The 23,051-nt window shown below is 30.6% G+C and overlaps 1 protein-coding gene across 2 annotated transcripts in view; it reads left to right on the top strand.

The window, feature by feature from the left end:
• The first annotated feature begins 13,963 nt into the window (after nt 1-13,963).
• LOC123692371 (elongation of very long chain fatty acids protein AAEL008004-like) overlaps nt 13,964-23,051 on the top strand; it is a 37,018-nt gene continuing 27,930 nt past the window's right edge. Inside the window, exons 1-2 of one of the 2 annotated variants that reach the window (XM_045637107.1) lie at nt 13,964-14,321; nt 20,701-20,751. The gene's annotated coding sequence lies outside the window, so the exon portion shown is untranslated. Of the gene's footprint in view, nt 14,322-20,700; nt 20,752-20,932; nt 21,129-23,051 lie in introns of those variants that run through there. The other variant, XM_045637108.1, reaches the window with a different exon arrangement.

Raw genomic sequence — 23,051 nt, 5'->3', positions numbered from 1 at the left:
ATTTTAGAATAATATTATGCAGACTTCCGTAATACTTCCCCAGTAATATGGATAAAGACAAACGCTTACACGTCTAAACTGCGAACTCTCAAAACTTAATGTTACAATTTTCCTCCTACACTTATTTATTTAAAAATCATTATTTTGAACTGATAATGTGCATACATCACATTTTCTGAAAACTTCAGAGGTTTGAAAACTAGGCTTTCAAATGCAGAAATATTTGGCATATGCGTCGTAGATATGTGCTGGCTGGTAAGTAAAATATATATGTATATATGTAATATTTTCTGAAATATAACTGAAGTCGGAAACCTGACCTTTTCTTTGAGCCGCTTCGCGTGAAATGTCTTCTGGAAAAATGTGCCTGACTCCATGTAAAAGAATTTATGAAATCAGTGCAGAATTTTTTGTGTAAAAACATTATAAATATAGTTACTTACAAAAACACAAATGTTTCTTATTTTTAATATGAGTTTAAAAAATGAAAAAATACAATTTTGAATTTTCGTTTTCCGTAAAAGCGAGATTATATCCCCTCTTTTATTCTCATCACTCTTTTTAAACAAACGATTTTTTCGGTAGGTAACTACTCATTATTAATACGCGGATCAAAATGTTTTTCTTTTTTTTGTGATTGTAAAAAATTAAAATTGTTTTTGAAAAATTTTTAGTGGCAAATAATTAATAAGAGATCCATAATATGTTTGGTAGTTAATAAATGAGTGCGTAACGTAGGTAAGTATTCGACTCAGGTAAATGGATTATATTTGATATATCATATAATCCATTGCATGTAAACGCAAATAACAATAAAGTTAGTGTAGCCTTCCCTTAAAGTTAGTGTAAATAGAAAGCAATAAATTTTATAAGCATACTTAATTTTATTAACGACTCTATTTGCATTGTAGATTTTCATTCGGCTAATATTATGCGAAAGTTTGTGAAGATGGATGGACGTTTGTTACTCTTTCACGCAAAAACTACTGAACCGATTACAATGAAATTTGGTATGAAGGTGAAGATCCATAATAAGACATAATATGCTTTTTATCCCGTAAAGTCCTAAGGAACGGGAACTACGCGGGTTTTTCTTTGAAAATGCGGGCGAAGTCGCTGGCAGAATTTCAGTATTATATAAACGATTCTCGAATTCAGCCAAGTAAAAATCAGTAACTACTATCCATTCCAAATCTAATGTATAATTTCAATCAAATATCAACCTATTTCACCAAAGTTAATATGCATTTGATTTCAGGAACAAATATACTTATGTAAACTTGACTAAAATATAATGACCATTGTTTCCATAATAATTACTGTACTGTATCTATAATTATTAACATTTCAGACACTTATTAACGAGCGCTAAAACTAGGACATAACCAAGATTAGTAAAAGATAAAGATTAAATATCCAAATCCCGATAATCTTTTCCAAATCATTTTTGAACATTCATTCATATTTATTGGTACGGATCATCTTGTACTTTTCCATGATGCAAACGTTTAAGTTGCCGCTCTGTAGCAATGTACTCACAAAAAATAAACAAAAAACTCTCCAAATCGATAAACCCTGTGTGGTTTTGTTTGGAACTGTCGGTTTAAAAGAAGAGTTTTAAAAGAAATGTTATCCAAAAGGCGAAACGAATGGCGCATATCGATATAATTTGTGTACTCAGTTTGATTTATGTATGTTATAATTATTCATGTTTGTACTTTGCGATTTAGAAAATAAAATAATAAATAATAGGTCCTATTTTGATGTTTTTAAACCTGACGTAAAAATCACAAGAAAACGTAGTTTTTACTCTAGAAATTATAAACGCCCAAATCCTTGTATAAATGAAATGAATACGTAAAACCCCGTCGAAACAGGGAAGTGATAGTGACCAACAAAATTGTTTAATTTAAGAATATTTTTTATACATAATACTTGTATGAAAGTATTGTAGATCTCGGATTTTAATGAATGTGTTTTACCAGATTGTGTATTTGTTTCTCGAGATGGAATGCAGTCAATCAAGCGTAAAAATAACAACAAAAATTATATAATAATAAAAAATATGTCTTTTCATTGCCAGTATTTAAAATGCATGCTAAGTGGATGCTTCAGTAAAAAAATATAATCTATATTAAATTTTCATTATAAAATAAATAAATAAAAATGCATTAGGAAATACCTACCTAATTTGGAATAGAGCAATGAGCTTAAATTTTTATATTAGTTTTAAAAAGAAATATAAAGTTAAGAGAGCATTGAATGATATTTTCAGTATGAAAGTAATGCAGAACTAGATTATGACAAGATTAATAGCATAGTCAGGTTTTACTCAAAGTAATTAAAAGAAAATTAAAAGTTCAATACATATATTTAAGCGAAAAGAACAAACTAAACGCACGCGTATCTAAAAGCTACTTCAATACCTCCTGAGTACCATTCGTACATACTAAGTGATTCTGTAATGTATTATGGTTATCTTATATACATTGGATTTCAACACCACACATTTACATGGCACTTACTGCCCAACCAAGAGCCCTCGTCTTATTCGGCTGGATTTATAATAATATAGCTTCTATATACTACTATTAAATATACATGCACTTCTCGACAAAAGCTTACTGCGACATACCTACATAGGTATATGTTCGAAACCAGCCTCATGATCGTTTATTCTATTCTATACTTGAGTACTGGGACTTACAAATATGTTCGATGCCAGCCCAGATCGACTTTTCTTAAAAAAAAATATCATACGTATGTGTAAGTTAAAGATACATATATTGTAATGTTATTAGTTAATTAGATAATATTATAATCGAACTAATGTGCCACCCAAAATAAAAAAGTGATTTATTTATACATAATGACATGTAAATCTGATTGTAATTTTATGTTTATTTTGTAAATTATAATATTAGCAGATTTGTGCTTGCAAATGGTAATTTTCAAAAAAAACTTAACGAATTTTATGCGTTGAAATTATTTGCACTATAATATTAGACTTTGATACGGATAAATCACGAACGTCGAACTATAAGTACTAATGGGAAAAAACTTAGGGAACTATATTTTCTATCACGAAAATTTATTTTTGTCATCAAGTTGTATCACCTAATAAATAGATCTATCACCACGAAATATTTTCGTTCTCAGATAAACAAAAATTGTTCCCAGGTATGAATTATCAAATTAATGTTAATATATGTGTAAAATAAGAGATCGATAACCAATAAAATTATATTGCATTACATGAATATAAACTTCGTTCTTATAATAACAGTTTTGTTACTTAAATAATAGCTCTGTGCTCAGAATGGTAGATCTGTCATCAAATAAATCGATTATCGATCCCTAACTGCGATTCCTTTTTATTTGATATTTTGTCACCTATACAGTAGTAACATTTTATTTCGTTCAGATAATAAATTAATAGTATTCGTTATCAATTTAATACATCAATTTATAATTTTAATGAAAAAATTGATCAAAGAGGCGGAGACAAATTGGCGCGCTTTAAAAATTGACACGTGCAAACATATTAACGGATTAGCCATACGCTTAAAGCTGGCCAACCCCCCACCAGAAGCAAAAAATGTGCTTATCGGCCAGAAAAGAAAAAGGGGGCGCCCTTCGAAATCCAAACCAGCGCTGATTATTCAGTGATTATTGTTTTTTAACAATAAATATTGATTATTTTAACTTTAATTAAGTGTTTTATATACAATTATGCTAACCATTTGTCAGCTATTAAACCAGAGCTGATTATTCAGTGGTTATTATTTTTAAGAATAAATATTGATTATTTTAACTTTTAGTAACATAATATGATTTATTGGTGATCTCTTTAAATTATTTTGCTTAAATACTTATTAGGACACACCTATTATAATACATACAAAAACATTTATATGGTACTAGACCTTATATCTCAGGATTTTAGGTGATTTATTGTGGAACTGATTTTGCATTGTTTGGTGACTACATTTTGGTGACAGATCTACTATTTTGAGGACAAACCCTATTATTTAAGAAACACAAAACTAATTAAATTGGTGATAGCTTAAATGATACCCAAAAACTTACTTTACTATAGTCCGCTTGTATAGGGTGTTTCAGTTTGCTTACAAAGGTTAAACTGGAGGGCTATCATTTTCAACATAATAATTAAAATTAAAATTGAAGCATTTGACTTATGCTTTCGTTTTAAAATTCACCCAAAAAAAAGATAATTTCAAAGGTATTTACGATATTATAAAAATCAGTAATAAATTAAAGAAATAATAATACAGAATAAATTTATTATTAAACGTCATCTCATCAATAATATGGATGCTTATATCGATAACATCCGAAGTGGTATTTACAATAGAAAATCCCCGGTATTATATTTTATATTTCAGTATGGAAAACAGCGGCTTTTATATTTACAGACCTGTTTTTATACTTCTCACGGACATAATGTGTACCTTATGAGGATAAAGGGATCAGCTTCTGCTATTTAACTTATTATTTACTTTATAATAATAATAATATAGGCGTAGGGATGTGACGACCCCATCGCCCCCGGTTGGCATATCTACAATAGATATCCCAACCGTGCAGTCAGTCACCCCGCAGGGCACCTTGTGGCGAGGTGTTGGGAAGTAGCGACCCCGCGGGAACCGAGCGCTCCCGGGGGAGGTCCCTGTCCTCACCTCTGGGCTGTCCCGGTGGCAGTTCGGAGTGAACAATGACGAGGTTCAGGATCCCCCACCTCTGGCTTGCCTTTGTTGGCCGTCCAGAGTGGAGCCGCTAGAGCTATATGCTCGAGGGTGGAAGTGTCTAATGGCGTAATAGCGGGGAAACCCGCTCCGGGCCCGCGGGCTCGCGATGGTAAAACCGGTGCCGCACCTCTCTACACCCCCAGCCGTTCAGCTGATGTTGCCCCCTTGTTGCCATTATCGGTAACCTTTTTGGGAGCCCATCGACCGAACTGGCGAGTCACCGTCTGCCATAATTTTCAATTTTTAATATTGAAAAGGCAGACGTCCATAGCCCCCATAGACCCAATATACCAGTCCATCTAACACCCCCTTCCATAACCCAGTTTTATTCATTTCCATTTTTCTGCAATAGTCCTACATTGGCCGCGGACTGCCCAGAGCTGTATCTCTATAGTGCAGCCATGGGCAGGCTGCGGCTGGTGTCCCACAACACATTAAATTCTCTAAAGGGCCTCTGCGTGTTGGACCTGTGTCCCCACGTAAGCCTTCCAAAGGACCGGGTATCATCCTTACGGCGATACCCGTGTATTATGGAGAGAGACATAAAAATATTTGTAAACTTGTAGAAGTAACAAACTACAATTTAACGAGCTTAATTAATTAAAACGAATCCGTATCCATAAGCCTTTCATGTCCATAAATTTTTATCATCTATTATCATCTTCAAAAGAACGATCTTATGAAAGAATAAATCTATCTAGGTAATAATAATCATATCACGTTGTAACCGGTATTCCGAGGACATTATGGAAAACATTGACTTTTATATTTACAGGTCTGTTTAATATTTCACACCATGTAAACATTATTATACAGTACCTGATTTCTTTGATATTTACACATAGAAAGTTTTTCCTAACTATTTAAGTAAAATTTTGACTTTGAAATTACCTTAATCTTTACGAAATTAATAGATAATTTATAAGTGATAATTCACAAACTATTTTTTGATTTCAAATAAGTAATATTCGATGTACAATCTACAATGTACATATAGAAAAAGCTATTTCTTTTTCTTTGAAAAAGAAATAAATTTTTTAATCGCGGAAGGCAGCTCGTAACTTTGACAAACTTGATCGAGTAGGTATATTATAATATACTATAAGAGGATATTTATCACTGACTACATAATATAATTAGAATAAACATTTATGGAAAGAAGTTGCTAAATAAGAAAACTCGATAAAAAATAAAATATATATAAATAAAAGAAAATTATCACACGTAAGTGGATGGCCTTAGTGTTCAAAGTTCATAGAATAGGAAATATGTAACATCTAGGAATGAAATAAAAATTACAAATGGAGGATTGGAAATGGATTATAAGGGTATCGAAGTAAAAATACAATATTATGATTTAAATCTGTAAGCTATACTGCTATAGTTATAGTAAAACTTTTGAAACATATTAGTTACTGGCTACTGCACCTTTTTGTAGATGTTTTTTCTTCATTTTTAAAGTTGCAAAATATGTACACGTGCCGACAATAATATGTATGAATATTAAATCATTGTCCTTGTGCCAAGAAATGATCTTATTCTAATGTGTTTAAAAACATTGAAGATAGTTAACTCACTCGCCTTCCTTCTGCATAAATAGTGTTTCAATGTTTATTATTGAATACTTGCAAGTTTTAAGCTTTCTCTATAAAGATAAAAGGCTAAAAGTTATGAAAATACATCGCAGTCTATTTTACATCAGACAAGTGACCAAATGCCCACTTGAAAAAGTAGGTATGCAAAATGGCATTTCCATTTGCAATACACTAGTTTATGTGTAAATTTTCTTTTTTGTGCAGGCCATTTTCTTCTTCTATATAAATAAAAAATACATAGTATTGGCATAAGTATAATACCTATATTATGTAAAAAACACTAACGTAGTATTGGGAATGTGTTATAATGTAAAGTGGGAAATGTAGGTAGCCCATAAAATAATAACGCAACCGTTCATAAAAGGTAAGAGTATGAATGTGCTTTCTCGCATTGTGGAAAATTAGCCATGGAGTCGATTTATTGAAATTCCTCTGGGAAAGTTAATTTTTTTAAGAATTCCTGTACTTTCCTTAACTGCCACTATAAATCACAGGTAGTTATAACATAAAAATACACCCCTTTGAAACAATAAAGGTGAACCAATACCTAATGACGAGTATGACGCTAATAAAGTTTTTGTTAGTCGTTATATTATGCTCATTAGCATCAGACTAATATATTTTCGTTTAATTAATTTATAAACAAAGCCATTATAACTTCATAAAAAAACGTATCTGCATTTATATGTATTTAAATTAGCGTCCGGTAATATCAGAAATAAAAAACCTAGCGTAATTCTAACTGTGTCTGTCTGTCTGTTACTCAATCACGCCTTAAATACTGAACCAATTTGCATGAAATTTGGTATAGAGATATTTTGATACCCGAGAAAGGACATAGGCTACTTTTTACCTCGGGACATAGGATACGTCCCGGAAATCCCACGGGAACGGGAATTATGCGGGCTTTCTTTGACTGCGCGGGTGGAAAGCTAGTATTCTATAGAGCTATTTTGAATTTTTTTCACAATACTTTTTAAAGACATCAATGCAATCTGAGATGTTCGTTTAAGAAGAAGATGTTCGTTTTAACTTAACAAGTGAGTATATTATATGCTTTAGACCAAGTAAATATTGTTTGTCTTAAATTAAAATATACTCTGTTCCGTTAATACAAATAATATAAAGTATAAAATTGTATTTAATTGCTCTTATTCTATAAATATAACCACTGAAGTGTGACGCACGAAAATATCTTTCGCTACTGGTAGGTACCTACTTGGTTTTTGATATAAGATGCGGATGGTATTATGTTTACTACACGCAGATAGTTGATTTGAATTTATATTTATTTTATACAATGTAATAAAAATGTTGTGTGGTTTTATGAAACCACGGTAAAAGTGAAACTTTTTTTCACACTATAAGTAGACATTTAACTAAAAATTATCGTATTTGTTCGATAATTATCGTACGTATCGTGCGTCACGCGACATGCGCTACACAGACCAAAAAGTTTGAGACGATGTAATAAAAGTTTCACTTTAACAATTTTACTTACCTTCTAAGTTCTAATATAGTAATAATGTTGTTTTTCCTCTAAAATATGTATATGTATGTATCTGTTATATACCAAACTAATTTATTTATCATAGACAATATCCTATGCAAGTTTTTGCTTTGGATATTGTCTATGATAAATACATACATACAAACTTTCGCATTCATAATATAAGTAGGATTAATTTAAGAAAACAATGCTAAAGACGTTTCATTCAACTTAATAGAACTTCTATATGTGCAGATAATAAATACTTTATTTTATAAGGATGGTAAATTATTTGTTAATAAGAAATAAATAAAAATAAACTCTAATTTTAATTTTTGCCAAGATTAGATTATATAAGTTTATAAGGATAGTTTTTTACAAATTTTTATAAAATAACTATCCTTTAACCCATTGAGCCCCAAGCGGCCCGATCGGTCTCAGACACAAAAGATTTTCTATTGTGTCTGTGGTTCCGGGGCCTGAGTTATTAAATAACAAAACATCGTCAAAGCTTGCGACAATTAGGTGCGTACATTTATTTACAATTTGCTAACAACAATTTTAATTTGCAACTGTCGAAAAAAATGTGATATCAAACATAAACCAAGTTACGAAGAAATAAAAAATTATTAGGTAAATATTATTATGGGCTCAGTAGAAATCCGCCATAACCTACGGTTTATTCCCCCAGGGATCTATGCAAGATTTTCCCACAAAAAAATCTGTTTATTTTTTTAGGATTTAGCTGGCGAAGACGGCAACCTAACTCCGTATATAGTGTTCTTTATACTATGGTACATACGTCCATAAAACGCAATTCCAACTTTAAAACGCAGCAAATGGCATTATTACTTTAAAATTAAATTCAAATTTGAACCCCCTAAAGTTAAGTAATTAAAGAGTGTCCTGTTATGAAACATTTTTAAATTCATTCATATCACTATCTGTACGTGGAGATAAAAAATATGTAACTGATAGTATTATTTTAATGTATTTTACTTTTTCATGTGGCACGTGCTATATCTAAGTTACGATAATTACCCACAGTTGTTCAAATACACTGACAAACATTGAAAATTACGAAATAGAGATTATTATGTAACAGAAATGTAAACATGCTTAATGTTCAATAATCAATTTCGCATTAACAAATTTGCTATTTACATTAACCCATTTGCGACTAATTAATCTTTAAAATTAAATGTTAAAAAATAAATAATAAATATTTCTTAAATAAATCTGTTAGTAGGTAGGGGAAACTTGCCTAATTCGTACCACTTAAGGAGAACCTCAAAAATTTTGGAAATGAACAATGATACACAGTTATTTATATTAAGTAATTATAATTTCACTAATGTTCTATTAGTATTTCAACAAAAAATAACATATATCTTATAAACTTCTGAGAAATAAACAATTTTCAAAAACTTAAAAAAAGTACGATTTAAGACCATTCATCTTAAATCGTACTAGTATATTCTTAAATCGTACTTTGAGATCCTATCATTGGTTTACAGTCTTAAAAATCACAATCTTAATAATCTTCTCCTTTTTTTCTTAATTTTAATGTACCTAGATTAATTCTTATTAATACAGCGGATGGTCTTTGCCAAATCCTGACAGTCATTGCAGTAATAACATTTTGTTTTTTTAGTTGTCCCTGCACATAGCTCATGTAGGTAATTGTGAAGTATGGGTAGGTACCCATACTTCACAATTACCGCATTTAATCATGTTTTCTTTAACGTCTTCTTGACATATTTTGCAATACCAACTGTCATTTTCATCTTGTTCTTGTTTCTTTTTCTTGTTTCCTTTTTAAGGTGTTTTCGTTCGTTCGTACAGGTACGTTTTAAGAAGTTGCTGCGAGTACGAAATAGGCACAAGTATCAAAAGAATTTCAAATTTGCCGCAAAAAAAACTGTCAACGAACAAGCCGGCTTTACTATGTGAAATATATTCACAAATATACGCATAAATATACAATAAACAGTTAAACAACTTATGAACGGTATACTTGGAAGACAGTTCTTGTGAAGTGTGCGAAAAAATTACTCAAAAAGTAAGAAAAAACTTACTTGATAAATATTTTAGTCGGGAGCAACGTAACAGGTATTTATTTGTCACATGGCAATATGGCCGACTATTATTGACATTTTATGCCACCAGAGGCGCTGGTAACTATTACCCAAGCCGAGATATAGACGAGGTACGATTTAAGCGCAGGTACGAATTATGCAAGTTTACCCTATTTGAAGCGAGATGAACCAACGCGAAATTAATGGAATAGATTTTACATATAGGTAAATATTATATTGACGGCCAATATAATATTATCTTTATCTTCAATATTTAACGATGTCTTTCTGTAGTCAAAAACAATTTTTATGCAATTGGCCTGGTAGTCGAAATTCAACCTTAACATTCTTACGGGTCTCATCGATGCTGTTCCAACTACTAATGCAAATATCGACTAATCTGCTTTACTAGACAATTTTTTGATAACCGGATGTTTTTTTTATGTACAGTATCTAAGTAACGATGGCTGGTGCGATCGCTCTACATTGCAAGAAGTTCCACTACGTCTTTATATAGGCATCTAGATTATTTTGCCTGATATGGATGAGAACAAAGTATACGTATTAATATTTGGTATACCTACAATTTTTAAGGATGGAAAAAGAAGCATGTACCTACAGTTAATTGCACTTATCACTTCACTCAATTATTATTTGTTACAACATTTGAAATAGATATGTTCTTCGACTATATTACACTCTAAGTACTACACAATACTATTAAATTCAATCTTTGGGTTATAGATAATATCTATAATTTAACACTTTGTAAGTATAATTTAACACTTGACATCAAATTTTCTGAATAAACATTCTTGTAACTTATAAAATAGGTGGGAAAGTCATTACATATGATTTACAAACATTGTGCAACTAATAGAATATGAATTCGATATAAAGAGAAATTACCACAGATTTACTAGTTCACATTCAAGAGACTGGGTAAGAGAAATTATAATATTTTCCGGGGCCCAATGATTAGATAATATATTTACTTATAATGATTCGTTGTGCAAAAAGAAGTAATTAAACAATAATAAATTCTGTTCAATATACATACTACTAATATCAATAAAAATAGATATTCTTCTCATTTCCCATTACAATTACGTCCTTACGATTCTACGTTTCAATGTAATATATTTTAAAATTATATTCATGTAATTTATTTGCCATGCTTATTGAAAAGCTGATTTTGGTACACAGGTACCTCATTCCAAAATGTAATATTTTTAATGGAATTCAGCTTATTTCCGGTAGAAACAGTTAAGTACATTTGTAACGAATACGAACCGAACAGCGAACTAAGGGTCATCAAAACAAAGAAAGTATTATTATGGTAATAACAGGTGAAATTCATGATGATTGTCTCCGATGGCCTTAATTGAATACGTCGTATTGTTTTTCTTGTCATTTCGGAAATTATAAAATATTAACTGAATTTGAATATAATATCTTCGTTTTTTTAATTATGTTAATGTGCATAGTTAATTGGTTTAGCACTTGGGGTTTCTTTAGTTGACAGCCGCACGAATTATAGGTTTTTTGTGGGAGGGGAGGGGGGAGGAGGAGGGGGGGACCATCCCCCCAAACGGGGAAAGTTAGGAAACCAATAGTTTTGGAGAAAAATCAATTTTCCTATTCTAACCTCAAAATGTATGGAATTGGTGTAAAATCATTGTAACTAAGCATTAGACGATAATAACAAAAAAATTACGATACATAAATAAAATACAAACAAGTTGTGTAAACCTACGTAGTTTTTTTTATTTGAGTGGGAATCGCCCTAAAGTCGCTTCCGGCAGTTCAAGAGTTAACCTAACGCGATCGTCGCTTCACTCCTCGCTACCTATTTGCATATTAAAAATAAAAGTTTAATAGTTTTTTTAACCTACGTAGATATTTTTTTTGTTTGAGTGGGAATCGCCCTAAAGTCGCTTCTGGCACTCGCCGGCCGCTGCCGCGGCACGCTCGCTTCGCTCGCTCGGCTCGTGCGGCAGTTCAAGAGTTAACCTAACACGCTCGTCGCTTCGCTCCTCGCTACCTATTTGTATAGAGTTTTGGATATTAAAAATAAATAAAAGTTCAATAGTTTTTTAACCTATGTAGATTTTTTTTTGTTTGAGTGGGAATCGCCCTAAAATCGCTTTTGGCACTCGCCGGCCGCTGCGTAAAGTCACAGTACAGTGAAATGGAACGTCTTGGTCCGTTTTTTTTGCACAACAAAACGGATAAATGCTTTTTTCGCACAAAAAATTATTAACTTTAAAAATTAATAACTAAAAAACTACAAGTTTCCTAACGATAATATTTTGGAATTACAATCTTACATTACCTAGCTAACTAACAATATCAATATTTCTAACAAATTCGTGCGGCAGTCAACTAAAGCCAACCCTAGCACTTAGTTATGTAAACCAGATATTGTATAGACTATGATCGAAAGTCGAAGGTACTTATTGGTACCTATTTCAATTTCAAATACATACCTACTTCTTTTGTAAAGAAAAATGGTATAGGTAAGAAGGTAAGTAGGTATGTACACTTAAAATAATGAGATAAAAACCGTTCAAATTTCATGTTCTATTTGTTATATTATATTTTTGTTCTTTTATTATTCATACATATTTATTAGTTAAATACTTTGGATATGTAGATACCTACATATTCATATTTATATAAACTTTATACCTAGTTACATGCTGAAAGAAGTAAAAACTAAAAATCATAACAATACAAAACAATTTAATTATTTACCGAAACCTAATCATAGGTATTTTAATCAACTAGTGGCTAGATACTTATAACAATAATAATGGAAAATATTAAAAACACTCACATGGAGCACGTGTCTGGATGATTTAAGTTTGCAACTTCTTAACAAAAAAGACTAGTCGAATGTAAAAAAATAAACATCCTTTGCCGCAGACATACATTAGACAGGTTAATTTTATAATATCTAACAGTTCGGTTAAATAACAAGTGATAACTGCGTTAAAAACAACCGACTTCAAACTTGCACTTGCAAAATTTACAAATACCTACAGACAAAAATACACCATCCCGCATCGAACAAAAAAAGAATCACGTAAATCGGTTCAGAAACCTCGGAGTAATCGGTGTACATACATAAAAAAAACATACCGGCCGAATTGATAACCTCTTCCTATTTTTTAAAGTCTTAAAATAATATGATTCTATGACATCAGCTTTGGGAAAACCATTAATCCTAATTAGGGAGAAAGATATTTTTTTAAGTAATGATTTAGAATATTACAGAAAGCAGTGGTGAAGAAATTAGACGAATTTTGAAAGATGATAATTACAAAGCAAAGCCTTAGAGCAAAGCATATAGGTATTGCCATCTATCGAGGGTTGGACATAACTATTATAATTATGTTGAAAAAACTTCCTCAACACGTTTTTACTATTCGACACTAGATGGCAATAGCTCTATTATTATAACCTTGATCTGTTATCTTAAAATAAGAATTTATATATTTATTATTTTTATTAATTAGAATTTTTTATAATTTTGAAAATATTTGAGTAGGTAATTTATTGTTATTTCGTCTGTAGTTTTTATTATATTTTATCATTGGCTGTCATTTTTCTGACATTCCGTTGACGGTTTCTTCATCTTTATTTTACTGTCATTAGTGATGTTGCGAAGCGTTTAATAATTATATTCATAAAAATCGATTAATGTTGTAGTTATATATTATATGTTACAGTCCGACTAAAGAAAAGTAAATATCCATACGCATAAGTTTCTTTGAAATAAAAGTCATAAAGTATTTGAATGCTAAGATAATGTTATATGAAAAAAGGTTCATTAAGATAAGATGATCCATTTAAATATAAAGTCGAAATATTAATAAATGTAAAAAATAATAAACCCTTCATTACAAAAGTTGTTACAATCACAATATTTTTTAAAATAAACGTATATAAAGAAAATCATAAATAAAAGGATCTTTTAATAAAAAACCGTTATTTTGTGGAAGAGACTTAGCAACAGTAAAGAACATCACTACAGTTTTATGGGAGATTGGAGGTGGGGTTTATGTACCTAGACGAGATTGAGATTTAAAAAAATGAAATGAAATCTGAAGCTGAAAGTTGTAGTTGATAAAGAGTGTGTAAAATACAGTTTGTTAATTTTTGTTGTTTAACATGACGTTATTAAGAATTGATTCATTCATTAAGTATTATTTATATTGAGTTAAGAATATCTATTTTTATAACCTAAATCACCGATTGCAAGTAAATGAAGAGGTGACAAGCGCTGCCTCGTTAGTTAATTTAATTTCAATGCTACAAATAAGTACCTAATAATTTATCATACTGTGATGATGTATTAAGATGATATAATCGGTGTTACTGCTTGGTAAGTACTCAATTTTTTGGTCTTGTGTACACGCCCACTATTTATTATGAAATGATATCAATCGAATGTTTGTTGAATATGCTTTCAATTATTCTCTATTTACAGTAAATAGCCCATACAAAGTTGTAATAATAAGCTAGAAATGTATGCTTCATATTCATTAATTAGTATAGTGTATACTTTCACTTTTGTTTACGATTCTTCTCGTTCATTAGTCATATGAAAAATACCAATACTTTATTACTACACATCAGGAAAATGTTAGTCCTATTTTAGATCAATCTATAAATAACTTAATTCGCAACATTAGCGACTAAATTTGTCTAAATAATGAATTTTAAGTTAATATATTAATTACATGTATGTAATTTTTAATAGATAGAGTTTTTCTTATAAATACTTTTACCATTGAAGATTATGGGTATTGGTATTTTGTAATTAATATTTCAGACTTTTACATGAATTTCCGCAATTAAGGAAATACATCCCTTATAAATATATTAATTTTTTTATAATAATTAGACATTCTAAGAGCCCTTTCTGGCTGAGCCTGTGGTACTTTGTCCATTGTAATTGATATTACTTACATTGATTTGATGATTTCCCTCAAACCAATTGAAAACTTATGTGATACTGTACTGCTTGATCCCACTTAAGCTTCATAGGACATTATCATTTATCTAAACCTCTCTCTCTTGTCGGTCCCTCATGTCTGAGGATCGTGGTCAGCATCAGGGTTGCATCTGGAGCGGATGATTTGCCTCCACCGGTCTCTGTCCATGGCGTCTCTTACGACGTGTAAAAATTACCGTGTAAAAATCTAAACCTATACGAGTTCAATACATTTTTTTGTATTTACTCAAAGTGTATCAAATAATAAAGTAGACTCCAGATATTAATTCAGCCATTCTTGAGTTATAAGTAGTGTAAACAATCTTTCCGTTATACTACTAACTTTCTTCCTGCTTCGCTTCGGCTTCGCACACTTTCTAAAACCTTAAAAAAATTAAATCTATATTAAAACCTCCCTCAAAATCATATTATACTTAGCACTAGGTGGCGTTGTATTTAATTTTGTATATGTATATAATTTACAAAAATGTTAATTAGGAGTTTTGGGAATTATTACCATTTTTATGTAGATTTGTAGTTCATTAACATGACATCTAACTAACTAATTGTTACTAGCTTCAGGGTAGTGAAGTCTCGGCTATGTTGTATCACCCCGTAGTTATGCTATCTCTATCCAAAAGATCCCGTCTCTTACATCAGTACAAACATACATATTTAAAGCAAATAGAGCCAAATTGGAAATACACTGTAAAACAGGTTTTATAATACAATATGTCCTCAAAGAATATACTAAATTTGTTTATTAAATCATGGAAAGTTTATTTAATTAGCCTTATTTGTTTTCCAAAAGAAATAAAAACAAACCTATTTGAGTGAACGCAACTAATCTATTATTAATTGAATTTTAGTTGTTAAATTCATAAACATAAAATTTACTAATGTTTATCAACATTATTGTTTTAAAGAAAATGCTTGAACGGAAAGGTCTCATAGACTATGTATTCAACTAGATATCCTAGTTAGACGCTGCAAAATATTTTTACACACCAATTTAAAAAATAAAGTTTATTTAATTTTGCTCTACCAACATTTTTAAAGGAAGAAATTTTTGTGGACACACTAGTCAATATATTGACGTAATTTATTACGCCTGTAAATAATATCAATGCATGTGATAAATATTTTAAATTGATTAATTTACTTGATTTAAATATTGAGGAATTTGTTATTTAAGACTTTGGTGAAATGAAATCAAAAATCGGATTAAAATTTTCACTTTGAAATTTTGTACCTATTCTAATTTTGATTTAAAAAGGATAAAAATCTTGTGTTGGTGTTTGTAGTTAGGTAAATCACGTTAAACTCCTCCGAAATAGTGCATTGGGTGCCTGCGAATTGGTCAAAATCTATTTTTTATACCTCTAATATATACGAGTAAGGAAGGCAGAACAAGCTTTGCCGAATCATCTAGTTCTACAATAAATATTACCCAACAAAATGAAATATGTGTGTAGTTGCAACACTGAATTAAATTTAAGATTATTTTAGAAACTGTAACAGTTTTAATTGGGCATGCATTTCATGATATAAGTTTAACAATATTATTAATATATTATAGGTAATTTAAATTCTATGTTAAGTTATTTATAAATAATATTCTTCCTGTACACAAATCGGACTCATTTCGTACTTTAGGCCACTCCCGTTTAGGTTTTGGCGTTTTGCATTTGTACAGAAACTAAATATTTTGTAGATACACTATCACCTGTCACCATGTAATCAAATGTGAGATTAAGAATTGTAGTTATAGTTATATATTCTTAATTGCACACAATTTTTAATTTTACAATACAAGGAAATTAGAAGCAATTGGCGGCTTTATTGCTAAATAGCAATTTCTTCCAAGCAACCAGTACCAAGCATGAAATATACAGTTGCAAATATGGGAAGATGTACAGTACTCCCAAACTAATAATGCGCATAGAAAAATTCGTCACTGTTCGGCAACTGTCATATTCCGCGAGCCTCCGAAGATGCTATGTATATAGAGTGGTTAAATGTATTTTCTTCATGCATAGTTTATTAGAATTATGAGTTTTATTGTGATTATATGGTAAAAGAGATAAGTAACGAAATTTGTTTCGATAATTCAAAAGTTAATAGCGAGGATAAGCCACACGATTACGAATATATATTTGTTGTATTGATTTACTTGGAAAATTCTATACTTAGAACTATTAAAGTGTCTTTCTGAAACTGTCGTAATGATGGATGTATGGAAGGTTAAAATAAGACAAAGTTTGTATTTAAAAAAATGATTTTCAAACACTGGTTTACATTTAAATTGTGAAATCTAATCATTAAATTCTCAGTCCAAAGGATTTACAGAATCAGGGAATATCTCTATTTCTGATATCGTAGAATGATCAGAACTTTTAATACCTATGCTCTTATTAATTTTCACTTTCCCCACTGCTATCTGCTAAATGAGTAAATAATCATTTTACCGGATAATTGAACTTTGAAACAAAACTAAGAAGGGTATGTAACAGCAGCTCTATATAATTCCATACAGAGATAATACGTGCGGTCACCACCAATAAATAAAGACGACTGACGGATTTTTTAATTTTTTGACTGACAGGCTACCGTCACTTATCGCCCGAATTGTTTTCAATTGTGTATGACTCTGAATTGACTCCTATTTCTTCCCAACAAGGTGCAAGATGCAAGTGCATTGTTTAGGGCACTTACGATTCAATGATTCGGGGTGATTCGGGTGTTTCTGGAAATACGATAATTAGCGAAGATCTGCATGCGCATTATTAATTTTGGAGTACTGTACCATGTATTAGTTACCTAATTCAAAACCATGATATGATGATACATTTTTACATATCACACATTGCATAAGGTCAAGTAATGATACCTCTGAGTATAATTAAATGGAGAATTATAAATTATTGTTGTAGACGACAAGGCTACAATTTAATTTAAAAAATATTTCCTTTAGTTTTTACATGACAAAATAATAAAACGGACACAATTATGTTTTAAAAGACTTGTGTAATAAAATAGTGTTATTGATCATTTAAAAAAAAGGAAAACATAATTTATATCTTTTTGTGTTCGTAAAATATATTTTATATTAGTCAAATAGTGTAGGAGGAATTGACGAGAGCCAAACCTCAACATCTATTCTTGTCCTTATCGAGCGCAAACGATTGGAGATTGACAGCGATAGTTTATAAAATAAATATGTATATACCTAATTTTCATACCAATCATATCTGCGAAATGCGATTTCATCTGAACACAAATATTTTTTCATCGTTTTTTTAAGAGTTAAAAACTTAGCAGAGTATAACATTATACATATATACACACTAGCTTCCGCCCACGACTTTGTACGTGCATCCCCGTTTTTCCCCGTTCCCGCAAGAATTTCGGGAAATCCTTTCTTAGGGGACGCCTACGTCCTAACATCTACCTGCATGCCAAATTTCAGCCCGATACGTCCAGTGGTTTGGGCTGTGCGTTGATAGATCACTATATCAGTCACCTTTGAATTTTATATATATAGATTTAGTTTCATCATTCAAGTATTTTATCTTAAAGAGTTATATAGGAACACAAGTAACGTGCACAGAATGAAAATTAAAATTATTCACATTATTTTTGTTATAATTTGGTATGTGGATGATGTTAAAAATATATTTTTGCTCCAAATTCCATTAATATTAATTAATATGCCATACACGATCGACACGTAAATCTAAAATTCACGTAGGTATAGAGATGTAAATAAACCGGCCTTTATAGCTTAATAATATTTAAATAAATATAATACAAAATAATAGGGATAATATTTACCAATAAGACGTATATTAATAAATATATATATTTTATATAGCGTTAATTCCCCATTACGGAACCCTTCACAGTGCAAGGTCTACCTCGCCGGTTTTATTTTTCATGTTTTTACGTAAAGTAAAGGTGCGTTGAATATTTTCCTTTTTAATTAATCTTTAAATAATTTATTTTTAAACGTATTATGCTCGTGGGTTTATTTGCTTATTGCCACTTGCCAGTTCAATGGTTTGATTTTTTGTTTTCGAGTTTTTATAATTATCCTTTTCATGTTGAATTAAAGTGATAATTTAATAATAAACACAATATACCATAATAGTTGGCAATTTTTAACAAGTTTGGATAAAAATATTATATATAGGTAGTCGTTTTGCTGTTTTTGTGTATAAAATTTTTAACAAGTTTGGATAAAAATATTATATATAGGTAGTCGTTTTGCTGTTTTTGTGTATAAAAATTGTTTTCAGAAGAAGAATAAGAATAGTATTATAAATATTATATTTAAGGAATTTATAATTATTATGTAAGATATCTAAATCAACGTGTTATATATATAGATTGTTTAATTGCATGCAATGTTCTCGAACTTTTAGCCCTTTAAGGCCAAATAATGACGTTTCAATGTCGCTGTGATGGCGCTCTCAATATTTCGCTATCTGTTGTTCCTATCCAAGTATGCAATAATTATGATTGCAAAACTATAAATTTATTAAAGAAGAAAGGACAAGGATATAATATACTTTAGTTTGTGATCTAGATGCTTTAGTTTAAAAATAAACATCCGATTTCAAGTTTAGTTTAGTAATATTTTTGTTGCTTCATTAAAGCCAAATATAATATAATTAGTTATGGATATTATATTATATTAAATGATCTTTTTGCATACATCTTTGTATTCGGAATATTCCATAACGATCTTAAAACCGATGCGGATAAGCGGTTGTTTTGTTTTTTTTTATTAAAAAATACCTGTATTTAATATTTACCCATTTTATGACGTAAATCAAAGTCTCGAACAAATAAACATTGAATTTACTTTGGCCATTTGGTTGGTACACAATACATTCGCATTAGAACCCTTTTTTATTGATTAAATATTATACTCATTTTGGCTTATGAGCAATAATATGGACGAAAAATATGTTAAAAATAAGTACTTCCCACTTTATTTTAACATATTATATTCGTATTAATATTAAAATAATATATTCTTATAAGAATAACATCACTTTGACGCATGAACGTATACGACGTATATAATATATAATTAACATTTATATTTCATTTACATATTTGATTTCACACTAAACTTTCGATGCGTTCCCTAATATAACCAACGAATTCATTATGTGTAGATTAAGAGAGTCGTGTACGCTTTGGCACTAATTGGGCCAGTTTTTACCGGGTAAGGTACCACACCCCCACAGAAAATCGGAGGAAATAATAGCATGCTGTTAGCACATGAGTAGAAATACTCATGTGCTGTTAGTGAATCCGGAGTGAATCCTCAGGCCCGTATCCTTTTTCCTGCAGTTACCAATCCTTTCCTTTATTGATTATTCCCCTCACCAATCCTTTCTTTCCCATATCTTTTAAATCGGCAAATGATTTTCGGAGACGTTAAAGACACTCAGATGCCCTTTATGGTTCTGCAAATTTTCATGGACGGTCGATGCGCTTACCAGCAAGTGATGCACCAGTTACGTTTCCGACTATAACATACAAAAAATTTAACAAAAAATTTTCTAAACTTTTCATTAAAAATGTAAATTATGAAAGTTGATCACTTCCAGTGAAAATCTTTCTAAATGTAGTAGGTAATACCTACTAATTCGTCTTATTGTTTTATTGTAGTGGACTTGTAGGCTCTAGCTTATAATTAAAACAGTAATCGATTATCGATGCCAATTATTAACAAAATATTAATTGTTTTCAGGTATATCATAGTTTAAACACGGAGTCGTTGTCTGTGATACAAAATCAGTTGGTGAGTAATGTTTATGGTTTTTCTTGCTTAATTAACAAGTGGGGAGCAGTGGGGGCCCAGTGTCCACAGCGTCGGAAGCAGCTAGAAGGTGGTTGCTGAATACCGGCGCGGCGGTGTCAGGTGCGTATTGCATCAGTGACGTCTGATGACGCGAGCGAGCGACTGTCGCGCGTCGGCAACCGCCAGTAGTCTCAATCACTGCTTGCTGTGCCGTCGTCGTGGAGCGTTTACACCTGCGCCCGCGCAACCGTGCAACGTGATACGGGAAAGTCGAATAGCTCTATTTTTTATTTGTATTCAATCGGTGATCACGCGCGCTAATAAAATTCCGAGGAGTTTTCGTCCTTACGCGCATAACTATACCGGATAACAAATATGTAAGTATAACTGTACTGTATTAATTTAACTATCGATCTATTAATATTATTATTTCGTGTATCGATAACGCTAATACATGGATGAAAGGTTATTTTTTATAGTATTTGTAAGTTAATGGAAGTGTTCCATTATTTCTATACTTTATATGACTCGAAAACAGTAATTTTAATTTTTCTACTTAAGTAGCGATATTGGAAAATCATAGCTTTTTTGATACATACCTACCTAATATATGTACATACATATTTGCAAATAACTTTACATAAATGGAATTTGACTTTGTGCCCCAACCTACAAAGAACCTCTAAATCTTTTAATTAACCTACATCATAAACCATTTTAGCGTTTTCAAGGATGTTATCAATATATAGGTTAACCTTTGAATGGGTTTTTAAATTTGCAATACATTGTTGTTCAACATAGAGTTATCATTTAATGTTTTTGGAGTAAATATGCTCGATCGCAACGTCTTTCTCTTTGAAAAAATATACGCAATTAACAAGATGTTAATTGCTTAACCATATCCATTATTCACATATTGTGGCGTGGAAACGATCGTATTATTTGTGAGTAAATATTCTTTACTTCTTTCTATGCGTACCTATGTATGTCGACACGCAATTTTACTAGATTCAGTGACAGCTCTCCTATCTGAATATATTAAACCTTTAATTTAATATATTTACTATATAGTACTTGTTTTATAATATTATGTTTTATTGTTGTGTAGTTTTAGTAGCGTCGTTAATATACTGTTCCATATACTTTTGGTGTCATGGTAATAAAGCTGATAATCAAAATAATAAAAAAACAATAGTATGATATATCTAATTAGCTTCATTGATATGGATTAATATATTAAGATATTAGATGACACCACGATGCCTTCTGTAGGAAAAACTAAAACCAATAGCAAAGAACCGCAATGGTAAAATATTTTGTAATGGGGTTGAAAATGCTCACTTACTTGACAAGGAATAAAATAGGCGGTTGTTACTTTGTTTTCTGGCAGAGTTCAACCCCTTTGTGGCGGAAAAGTTTATTTTACATGACGATTGACGAAAAAATTAATGAGTTATTGTTATTTAGAAATCATTACAGTTTTTTTTAAATTTACGTTAACCTCCATGTGTCCATGCCAATTAAAAAAATGTCTAGCAGTCGCATACTGTGAATCGACTATGTTAGCATTTTTTTATCAAAAGGATATTATATGGTGTTCGATGAACATGCACGCATTGTCATTATTAATTAAGGATTTGATTCGGCCATAGCCAACACATTGAATTGTTCGCAAGTCACAACTTATGGCTAGCGGCAAGTACAATGCATGTTACGTAAAACCATCGTATAGATCACTTTCTCACTTTATTATTGTTTTATTCATAAAAAGAATTGCAAATATATACAATATAGCATAGGTATTAAAGGTCCTTTAATAACTTACTCTATAGTAAATTCTTATTAATAATTGAAATTAATGTCTTATTGTCATGTGTTTTTAAAGTTATTTATAACTTCTGTGTGATTATTTTAACTTCCGTTAAAGTTTTCCTCATTTCTGTTGATAAGTATCTTTTATTTTTCTTACCCTTCCTTAAAATTAAGGCACGTAAATAAACCGGTTGATCTACTATTACTGTACTAGAACATTCAGTTCAATATTAAGACCAGAAGTAATAACACAAAATGTGTATATTTTTTATTGTTAAAGTAATTATTCCTACTTGTTTTTCCTAGATCATTGTGTACAACCGGTTTCAGGCAATAATCCGGTGCGAGATTTATCCTAATAATAGTTTAAAAACTATTGTTATTAAGAGCAGGTTATTTAAATATAAACATAAAAAACATAAACATCAAAATTAGTATTTTTGAGGAGCATCTAGGCACTACGAAATGTGGTTACTCAATGCTTGTCT

This window comes from Colias croceus, chromosome 6 (genome assembly GCF_905220415.1).
Source record: "Colias croceus chromosome 6, ilColCroc2.1".
NCBI classification, from domain to species: domain Eukaryota; kingdom Metazoa; phylum Arthropoda; class Insecta; order Lepidoptera; family Pieridae; genus Colias; species Colias croceus.
Note: the sequence above shows the minus strand (reverse complement) of the source record. Positions and strands in the feature narration are given on the sequence as shown.